This window comes from Limulus polyphemus, unplaced genomic scaffold (assembly GCF_000517525.1).
Source record: "Limulus polyphemus unplaced genomic scaffold, Limulus_polyphemus-2.1.2 Scaffold2722, whole genome shotgun sequence".
Taxonomy (NCBI): Eukaryota; Metazoa; Arthropoda; class Merostomata; order Xiphosura; family Limulidae; genus Limulus; species Limulus polyphemus.
In genome coordinates, this window is record NW_013668332.1 from 27,644 (window position 1) to 38,249 (window position 10,606).

The 10,606-nt window shown below is 33.5% G+C and overlaps 1 protein-coding gene across 1 annotated transcript in view; it reads left to right on the forward strand.

Moving 5' to 3' along the window:
- Positions 1-5,409: 5,409 nt before the first annotated feature.
- Positions 5,410-10,606, forward strand: part of LOC106467735 (ornithine decarboxylase-like) — a 34,658-nt gene continuing 29,461 nt past the window's right edge. The window contains exons 1-2 of the mRNA XM_013928112.2: positions 5,410-5,606; positions 8,666-8,794. The gene's annotated coding sequence lies outside the window, so the exon portion shown is untranslated. The remainder of the gene's footprint in view (positions 5,607-8,665; positions 8,795-10,606) is intronic.

Here is a 10,606-nt window from a genome sequence, read left to right on the forward strand (position 1 = left end):
GTGACGATATACCCAGCAAAAGTTTAATTTTTATGCCAATATTATGCCAGTCAGAATAATCTATTATAGTGGTTTACATCGAATTATTATTTTTTAACTAAATTAACTATACTGCCCCCCCCCACGTAACACAGTGGTATGTCTGCGGACTTCCAACCTAGAATCCGGGTTTCGATACCCGTGGTAGGGAGAGCACAGATAGTCCATTGTGCAGCTTTGTGCTTAATTACAAACAAACGAACTATATTTAATTGGATTAATCAGTTATATTCTCGAAGACAGAAACTATATATCTTGAAACAGGTAAAGGGTTTTCAGTTTTTAGTTGTTTTATCTTCAACACTTTTTAATATTAGTAGATTTCCCAGTTTTGTCAGTTGTTGTAATTAAAGAACATAAAAAAACAACTGTCTAACGTGTGAAACTAACACAGGTCATAGGTGAAGGCACCCAAGTTTTCCAAGAGACCCCTATTAATAGCCTTTAATTTAGCCCGGTGAGTGGCTCGGTTCTTCCCCAAGTTGAAATACTGTCACCAACTCAGCTATAAGATATTCCACTCTGCTTGGTGCTGGTACATACAGATCAGGAAAAGGCATTACATCATCTGCTTCTTAGACTTGCTGAAATCTATGAAGAAAGTGATACACGTTTTCCTTTTTAATGTTAGGGAGAGATCTGCTTGGTGTCAATCCACATCTAGCAATGGCACACTCGTGGTCCACTTCAGACTGGAAAGTTTGATTTAATGGGAAGACATCAAGTAGCTAAATATTCTCGAGTGACTTTGAATCTCGGGAAGTACCTTGTCTATATGGTGTACGCACTTCATTGATCCAATAACTGTACCTTTCTTCTTCCATCAGAATGGCTAGGCACCTTTTTTTTTCTTCAGAAAAGTTCTTGTCTAGCATCCTAATAAACATCTTCATTGCCAAGAGCCTGTTGGGTTAGTTGAGTGGTAAGTCAGTTCAGTGCTGTAAATTTTGAACTTGTGTTTCAACAAAGTAAGTGACTGTTTACTTATATTTGTATGTTAGGTCTATCAATGAACATAACCCATAAATTTTTATTCTATGGTTGAAATCGCTTTTGTTATCGTTAAAGTGTATTGAATTTGCATTATTTTCATCGAATAAATAAACAGAACCTACCAATAATAGAAACTGTTTATAACACTGATGTCATAAGTGGGATTATTTTGGTAAAAATAAAGTAGAATCTAGACAAGATGATGACACGTGTTCGAAGTGATATCAAAAATTTGGTTGGGATGATAAAACAATGGAAAAAAGAATTAAAAGGAGATCAATAGGAAAGAGGTAAAATTAGAATGGAGAGGGAGAAAAAATTAAAAGAAGAAAGAAAAATATAATTAAAAGAACAGGGAAAAAAGGCATAAAAAGTAAAAAAAGACCACGAAGAAAGAAAAATATAATTAAAAGAACAGGGAAAAAAAGGCATAAAAAGTAAAAAAGGACCATGAGATAAGAGACAAAAGTTTGAAAGGAGTTAAAAGAAAGAGACACGTGATTTGAATAATTATTAAAAACGGAAATAAATTTGATTGAATAGAAAATAGAAGAAGGTATAGGAGATATACATAAATATTATAATACAAAATTATGAAATACAAAAAACATCTATGAAGTACATAATGGTTACAGTAATAAAATTGATGAAATTTGAAAGATTAAAACAGCCACATCAACAAAGTAAAAAGGGAAGTGTAAAAGAACATTGGTGCCAGGATGAAACATTTGAAACCTAAACTGGCAACCCAAAGACCAACCAAGCCACATATCTGAGTGTATCTGTTCAAGAATTACAACCTCAAGCACCATGAACCACGAATTATGGAATAAGAGAACACATTTGGTCTACATTTTTATCACTTTTGATGTGACACTTATGACTGCAGGACCTTATTGGTCTACCTCAGTTAAACATTAGTCCCGGCATGACCAGGTGGTTAGGGCGCTTGACTCACAATCTGAGGATCGTGGGTTCGAATCTCCGTCCCATCAAACATGCTTGCCCCTTTCAGCCGTGGGGTCGTTATAATGTGACGGTCAATCCCACTATTCGTTGGTAAAAGAGTAGCCCAAGAGTTGGCGATGGATGGTGATGACTAGCTGCCTTCTTGGGATGGAGTTTGAGGTTTGCTGCTTTCAAACGCTTGAATACTTCCTCTAGCCGGGACATTTCCTCATCAAACGTTGTTGCAAACACAATGACATCATCCAGGTACACTAGGGCTATCCTCCATTGTAGGCCTTCCAGTACTCTTTACATTACTCTTTAGCTTACACAGCTAAATTAGGGACGGCTAGAACAAAGTTAGTGTGCTTCTTTAAATGAAGTTGGTAATGGAACTTGAAACATTTAAAGTTGCAGATAAAAAACAACAACAAAAAACTAAAGGCACCATTCACAAGTTACAAGATGATCAGATGGAGTAGTATGGAAACATAAATTATTTCTGAAAGGATTAATTATAACTAGTTACTGGAATTTTTGTTTAGTGTTTCTTTAGCTCAAAGCTATACAATGGGATATTCGCTATTTTTACACCGAGGAGAACTGAGCTATAAACTTACTGATGACTCACAGAGTCGCGAAAGAAATAGTTACACAAGACAGAATAAATAAACTGAAAGCAATAAGTGCTTCAAGTGCGACTTAAAGGTCATATTGTCAAAAAAAATAGACAAAGCCTATAGGGAAGTGAAACTTCTTCAAAAAGATATCAGAAAAAAGGAAACTGTTATAAATATGGAAAACATGGCTATTGCAGCTGAGACTGTGAGGAATAAATGGATGATAATAAACCAAGGAGATAATACTCTAAGTGTGAGTCCCAAATCTCAAGAAGATAAACAAAGTGCTACAACAAATTGAAAAACAGGAATTAGCTGGACTTAAGGGGCGAAGTTCAACTGATAATACACTATCTGCCTTAACAGAAATAAGGAATGTGTTATTTTAAAGAAACCAGTCCACGAGTCATTGGATTGAATGATGTAAACCTTATAGTATGTTGATCAACACTAGCTTTAGAGCTATAATTGTTCAATCTGACCTTATGTTTGAAGATGAGAAATTGCCTCCAAAGACGGAATGAAGAAACAATAAATGGATATTAAGTTCCACGAAGAGAAAAGCTGGAAGCTTCTCTACACAACATGATGTTTGTGTATAATTGACACCAAGGATTCGTGTATATTGGAAATTGGCTTTATGTGGAAACGAGGGTTAGACTAGCTTCAAATAACTTTACATTACATGACCAGGAAATCCATATACACTATATGACAGAGGTTGGACTTCAAGTAACAACAAAAACTGGCACACAGGGTAATGAAGGCAGCTGACCTGGAGTACAACAGATAAGAATCTGGAGTATTAGGTGATCCATGCCAAAGTCATCTGTTGTGATAATCTTTGGAAGAACATCGAGAGGAGAATGGGCAACTGCTTAGTTTCAGATGTTTGTCAACTTGCTGGAAAGCGTGAAGTTTTACAAAAACTACTTCCAGAGTATCAACAAGGATACAACCACTAGTGGATCTGCTTGACATTTACTTGGAGAGAAAAACTCCATAGTGGCAAACAGTAAATATGATAATAAAGAATAATTCACTTTGTTTATCAGAATTGTGATTATACCTTGTATAATACATTTAAGTGATGATGTAGTGATTACAAAGTCTATTTATGATTGTAATTGTTAAATTGTAAATAGTGATTTATTACTAGTTACGTATGTTTAACTTCAATATATTATTGTTTTATTTGTGAATTAGGATTGTTCAAAGGATTGGCAAGAGAGAGAGAGAGATCTGAAAAAGAAAAACCTTTATAGGTTCTCTCTCACCTGTTCAGTGTGAGCCCTCCCTGAAAACTAAAAAGAAAAGAAAATCAAACTAAAATGAAAATAACCCTGCAATGTTAAACAGAATATCTAATTAAAAGCTAAAAAAAAAAGTTAGAACTAAATAGAAGCTGACTAAATCTTTAAGATAAGTCACTTTACTAAAATCTCAGAGAAGCTGTAAGATCTCCAAATCTCTACAGATTTTGGGTAACAGGGTGAAACTTGACTTTTAGAACCTATCTTTCCCGCAAGAGAATATTCTTAATGATCAAACAGTGGATCATAGTACCGTGTACAGCAAGAGAAAGAGATGTTGGATAACGATCAATTAGTGGACCATAGTACCATGCACAGCAAGAGAAAGAGATTTTGGATAACGATCAAATAGTGGACCATAGTACCGTGCACAGCAAGAGAAAGAGATGTTGGATAACGATCAATTAGTGGACCATAGTACCGTGTACAGCAAGAGAAAGAGATGTTGGATTGTTTATTTGGGCGACTCTCTGCATCCAAATGAGCTGCAAGAAAACAAAAATTACGTAGCCTGTAGAGCTTGTACGTTAGGCTAGGAGAAATAAATCATTTTGTATCATTAAGTGAACTGGACTTTGCATTATTTTTACCGAGCTTGAACCCATTTCAAAAGAAAACTCACGTTTCTTTCTCTCATCCAACCACCTTACAATCCGATTAACTTGTCTTTTTTTTTTCAACCTTTACTGATGTGATTTTATCAACTTATCTACTGTGCGGAACCTGACCACAAGAGTTTTGAAAATATGTATACACCAAGTCCACACCCTTTTCATCGTCCAGGAAGAGTACATTAAATTACATTGTAATAATTGATTTCAAATACTATAACTATCATTTTTTAGGAGCCCGGCATGGCCAGTTGGTTAGGGCGCTCGACTCGCAATCTGAGGTTCGAATCCTCGTCCCTCCAAACATGCTCGCCCTTTCAGCCGTGGGGGCGTTATAATGTGACGGGCAGTCCCACTATTCGTTGGTAAAAGAGTAGCCCAAGAGTTGGCGGTGGGTGGTGATGACTAGCTGCCTTCCCTCTAGTCTTACACTGTCAAATTAGGGATGGCTAGCTCAGATAGCCCTCGTGTAGCTTTGCGCGAAATTCAAAACATACAAACAAATCATTTTTAGGTAGAAAAAATAACATCAAAACCCGTGTTTTGTTAAAAACTGATATAAGTATAAACTGAAAAACTGTTTAGTTAAAATGTTGTTTTTATAATTAAACGAAATAGTGATAAATATAATAAATTAAGTTAATATGGATTATAGAAAGTTTTAGAAAATATATTTTTTCAACTTTAGGTTTTTCCTATAAATCAAAACTTTTATTTTCAGAATCTGTAGTGGATCTGGAGAGATTTAAACATTTTGGCAATAAAGTTAGAAAAGAAACGACCTTTACTCCCCAGATAACATATGAAACACTTTGACTTGTCTTAATGTTTCAATGACGTCATGCTTGGCTATGCGATTGCGTACTGGATACATGTACATGGAAGTTGAGTACGTCAACGCAGACTCACAGCGTGGAATCAGAAGACGAAATTGAGACTGAGTAGTGAAAGAGAAGTTTGGACGTTAGATTATCCGTACTTGTAACTGCAGTTGTAGTTTTTATTTCCCTGTGCTTTCTTAATCATTCACCATTCCGTCATTAATCAGAGCTAGAATCAACGGGTGGGAAGCTTCTCGTCAGGTAATCCTATTGCAATTTTAATTTCAGATTAACTAGTAAAGATAAATAGTGTCCTGATCTAACTCTATTCATATACAAAATTACAAGCCACAACTTGTTACAGGCTTGCTTGCTGCTGCCCAGACTATTTTAGCACTTAATTAATTAAACAAGAGTAACAACTTGAGACGTATGTATCAGGATACTTATAATATTAAACCCCAATTTCCATAAAGTTATTATTGCATTTCATATTTTTACAAAAATCAAACCAAGCTGGTTGTTTACCTCAACCACTGCTTGAACTTTAAGACCGTAAATTGTAAATCTTTATACCTAAGCATAGTATAAATGTATCTTAGTAGTACTACATACTAGTACTCTTACTGCTAATACATGTTGATCTACAGCTTGAGAATAGACTAGTTACCATAACTTAATGACACTTGGTGTGATGTTTGCACTTTGTGATTACCACTATCACAGTACCAGTAATTATTATATTGATATTGAACAAAGAATGAGAGGACAGCCATAGTTTGTACAAAGTCCAGGAACTGTTATGACTAGGCAGAATGAATTAAATTCTTTTCAAGAATTAATGTTATTAAGTTTAGAAAAAGTTACTGTGGATAATGACAAAAAATTTTGTTTTTGATATTTAAAAATTTTTCATTTCAAGGAGAATTTTATATATTTTTTAAAATAATTTTTGCAAGTGCAGTATGTTAGCACATGTACCTTTCTGTACTTTGTCTGTTAGTACAAGTAGTAAATAGTACTAAAAATTTATTCACTGATGAATACAAGTGGGTTATTTCACAATAATGATGAAAGCAGCTACCCATGTATAGTGATGGGTTATTTCACAACAAGAATGACTTTCCTTGTTTTCTATTTGAAGTTTTGCTGAACAGGTCTTTTTTTTATGTTTAAACAGATGTGTATAGGTGAAATGGCTATAAATTCTTGTAACCAGTAATGTTTTCTGCAGAATGGTGTTGTTTTTTAGTAGTAGTATTGCTTCACTACAAGTAACTCTTCTAGTATGGTCTGTTGACCAGCAGTGCTAAAAAACACATCAAAAAACATTTAAAAATTATAACTTTCTAACAAGTACCCTAGTGACTTGTTCTATTAATGTGTTCATTTTGTAATGGTGTTCACATAAATGTCCATTGTAAATATCAGAGAAATTTGAACATAATTTATTTATTAAGATTCATATTATTTATAAACAGAACTTTTATTGTTAATTTCTGAAATGAATATTTATCTTTACGATTTCTTGGTTTTACTGAGTGATTAAACAAAATGTTTTGATGTGATACGTGTATGTAAATATTAAACTTAAGGAGATATTCATTTAGGAAATCTATGCAGATTTGTCAGTAAGCATAATTATTGCATTGTTGTTAATCTTAGAACTTGGTTTGGATTTTGTAAATAATGCTTTTTGTGCTATTCAGGTACACTGATGTTCAACAATAAGTCTAAAATATTTCCAAAATGCAGATTTTGGAATTGTTAAGCAAAGAATAAATCAAACACAGGTAGAAAATTAAAAATGAACACAAGTAAACGAGTAAGGTAATATCTTCATTTGTAATGAATAATGTGTTTGTCACTAATATTGTGATTTTAGTTTAACTGTCTGCTGTAGTTGAAGTGAAAATTACATTTCTAACCAGCTTCTAGTGTAATACCCCATAAGTCATTAGGTTGCATACTTCAATTTCGTGGCTGCGTAGATAATCCAAACCAAGCTGCAGTATGCAACCTTTACCTGTGTAGAAGGTATTAACCACCTTATGACATTGGGTTAACACTTGTGTTATTAACCAACTGCAGAAACTGCATGGAAATTTCAAAATGTATCTGAATACACCTGAATGAAGATATATATTAAAATAGTTATAGAAAGGTGAAATTAACAGTATATAATATATATCAATTTGTCGAATTTCATTTATTTTTTAAGGTTTGAGAGTTGAATATTATATACCTTGACTTTCTGTCACTTGTAAGTTCTTATGATCTAAGGGATTGAAGTGCAATTCATTCAAACGGTTGTTCCCAGTAGTTTAGCTCAATAGGGAAATGAGACTTATTCATCCCTTAAATTTGCATGAGTTATTCCTAGTCTCATTTTCATATGGGCCAGTATTTTTTGAACACCTTGTATATAGTACCGTGCATTTTGTTATAACAATTATTAAAACATGTCACTCGGTTATCATCAGTAATGTGATGAATATTTAGAAAATAGGGTGGTACAAATCATGATTTAGTATTGGTTGAATTTTTTGATTTATCTCATATTAGTAGAAAAAATGTTTTAAACTTTAAATAAAGTTCTGGGTTTTAAGTATGCACTTTGTTGTGACCAAGATTATTTCTGTGTAACAGTAATGACTTTTGAAAAGATTGATCTGCAGTCTATAACAAATCATTTTACTGGAGTAACTTTAGGCCTATTAAGAAATAATGATCATTACACCTACATTATCTTGTGTGGGAAAACTAAGTATTGAACTGAATCGAACTTGGTGTACCAAACTTTTTTTATAGAATTGCATATTCTTATATGAACTTAACTAAAATGCACTCAATATTGTCTCACAGCTCAAGCAATAAACTTCCAACAAAATTTTAAATAATTTTTATTGTAAGTTTTGACAGGATTTTAAAAGGGTCATGCTACGAGATTTTAGTTTTAATTAACAAAGACATAAAAAAGCTTGTCATGCATAAACTATATTATATCCATTTTAATTGCCAGTGGAAAAAAAAAAAAAATCTAGAAGACTGTGCCTTCTATGCTGGAAAAAAAAAACTAAGATATTTGGAAAAAGTTTCTTGTTGCAATAAAAAATGCAAAATGAGAAAATTGAAAAGAAAAGTGAATTCTGGAAATGTTGCCTCATTTAAGTGGTTGAACAATTAGGAAACAAAGGTCTTTGGGCTGGCATTTACACATTATCTGTGTGTGTGTATGTGTATTATGAAAAGTAAGGTAAAAATAAATTTGTTTTGGGAGTATTATATCAGATCTTTCACAAACCCAAATTATTTTATAGGGAAGGCTCGCCATAGAGTTTTCACAAGTCCCTGAGGGTCCTTTCCTGTTTGAGGAGTGTAACTGTGAGGACGGACCACCTTGGGGTGAAAGCTGAGACTGACATTAGCAGTTTTCTTGGTCTAGCCATGTAAGTATATAATCAAGAGCGGCATTTTAAAATGACATCATGAGAAGGCTGATTATCCAAGAAGGTATGAATATCAGACAAGGTCAACAGTTCATGTTTTTTCTTTGCATTTATCCACTTACCAGGCAAAGAACTCAAGATTAAAACATTTAACTGCTAATTTGAGATTGAAATACAGTTTGGCATTGTATGCTTTGGTATTTATTTATCTCGTATTAAATTAATTTTTTTTGTTTTTAAAAGGTATTGAATGAAAATGTTAATCAAATGAATATATAAGAAAATTGAAAAAATATTTGGCCTAAGCTTTACGTGCAAGACAATTGGGGGGGGGGGGTAAATTGCCTTTAAGGTACATGAGTGCAACAATGCTATTTCATTAAAAAAAAATCCAGGAATGTGTCTTCCAGCATCCCCGGGCCTTGCTTAGCTCCTTTCAGCACTCTCAGTCATGGCTTTGAAAGAAATTTCAGGAGGATTCTAGTATTTTAAAAGATGGGATTACCTGAATTCCACTTTCCAGTTGTCTAGTTCCTACATTAGGTTTATACAGTGAATGTTACAGAATTCACAGCATGCAGGTAGATTTTACTCGAGTATTGTTGAGCTTGATGATAAAGGTATATCATTTTTATGTATGTGGGTTACAATTACATTTTGTGGGGTAAAAGGTTTAAAAAGTAGTGATTTGTAAAATAGCATGAGTGTGTGTTGAAAGTAGACTTATTAATCTGCAAATTTTCAGTCAGACATTGTAGAGGATTATTTCTTCGTCTGTTAGTAGGGGCCTTTTGGTCCTGTATAAATGTTTTTATCATGTGCTGTGTTTCATTTTTTATTTATTTCAAGTTATTACCTTCAAAACTAGCAAGGAGAAAACTGTTTTTGTAATCCACCTTGATATAAATTGTATATCCAGTTATAAGAATTGGGGTGGGAGTTCACCCCTTTTGGCACATTATCCAATAGTCTGTTTAAATTGGTGCTTGCTTGTCAAACATATATGCTGTCTTCTACAGATGACATAGTACAATTGATTATACTCATACTTGTACTGACCATTGAAGGAAAGGAATGAATTCCATTTAAGTTTTGTTAATTTTTTTTCATGTAGAATCATCCTTCCCTAAATCTTCCTAATCTTCACCTTCTGAGAACTGTATTTTAACAGGAAAAGGAAGGTTTATCTTTTTGAAGTTGTCTTTTCATCACAGTTTAGAAGAATTAGTAAATAGTAGTGGGATGACTATCCACTGTCCAGAGGAGCTACCTCAGTGGGATATTGTTTGGGAGAGGAGATAAAATAATCCTGTTTATTGGGGCTCCTTAGAGGCAAAAAATCATGTCACCTGTAATGTCAGGCATGTATAGGTATTTAGTTCCAAAGAGTGCTACCAGAGGAAGGATGGTTTTATTGGTTGATTGGAAGCTGTAGTAATTTAAGGGGTGATTAGATGATATTTATTCTAATGAATAATTATATATTTTAATTATAATGCTGAATTTACTTCATTTAATTATATGTATGTATAAAAGAAAATTGGTTTTTTAACTTAGAAATGAGTAATAATTCTAGTTGGATCGTTTAATCTCCTGACCATGTCTGTGTCCCAGCTTGTGATTGCTAAAGTGGACTTTGACATCAGAATGATCTTTGTTTTGACCTTTATTGCAAAACTTCACACACACACACACACACACACACACACACACACACACACATATATATATATATATATATATATATATATATATATATATATATAACACACACACACACACACACACACACACACACAACACACACACATA